The sequence below is a fragment of the Pterocles gutturalis genome, unplaced genomic scaffold (genome assembly GCF_000699245.1).
Source record: "Pterocles gutturalis isolate BGI_N339 unplaced genomic scaffold, ASM69924v1 scaffold32210, whole genome shotgun sequence".
NCBI classification, from domain to species: Eukaryota; Metazoa; Chordata; class Aves; order Pterocliformes; family Pteroclidae; genus Pterocles; species Pterocles gutturalis.
Window position 1 is genome coordinate 11,091 of NW_010141868.1, and position 372 is coordinate 11,462.

General features: G+C 59.4%; 1 protein-coding gene across 1 annotated transcript in view; it reads right to left on the bottom strand.

Moving 5' to 3' along the window:
- IMPDH2 (IMP (inosine 5'-monophosphate) dehydrogenase 2) overlaps positions 1 to 372 on the bottom strand; it is a gene marked incomplete at its 5' end in the record, with an annotated part of 10,726 nt that overhangs the window by 10,004 nt on the left and 350 nt on the right. The gene's annotated exons all lie outside the window — the stretch shown is intronic.

Below are 372 nucleotides of genomic sequence, written 5' to 3' on the forward strand. Positions count from 1 at the left end.
ACCCCTGCCAGTCTCCAAGCTCAGGGGGTTATTTTAAAGAGCAAGTGGCCTAGATGAGGCCGGCACACCTCGAGAAAGGCAGTCGAGAAAAGGGAGATCAGCGCTCGGAGGGCTTGCTGGGCATGGCGCAGCTGCTGCAGCCCTGGCCAGCGCCAGCACGCTACGCGGGACCGCAGCAGCAGCCAAGAACACCAGAAATTAATTACTGAGCCAGGGGAGAGCACCAGCTGCAGAGAGAATGGCTTCCGCAACACGGACAGATAACGCTGCAGGAGGAGCACATGCACGCCAACTGCCCGGCCGCTCTCCTTCATCTGCAGTGCAGGAGTCGCAGAGGGAGTGTGAATGAACAAGACACTCTCCCCTGGAAAC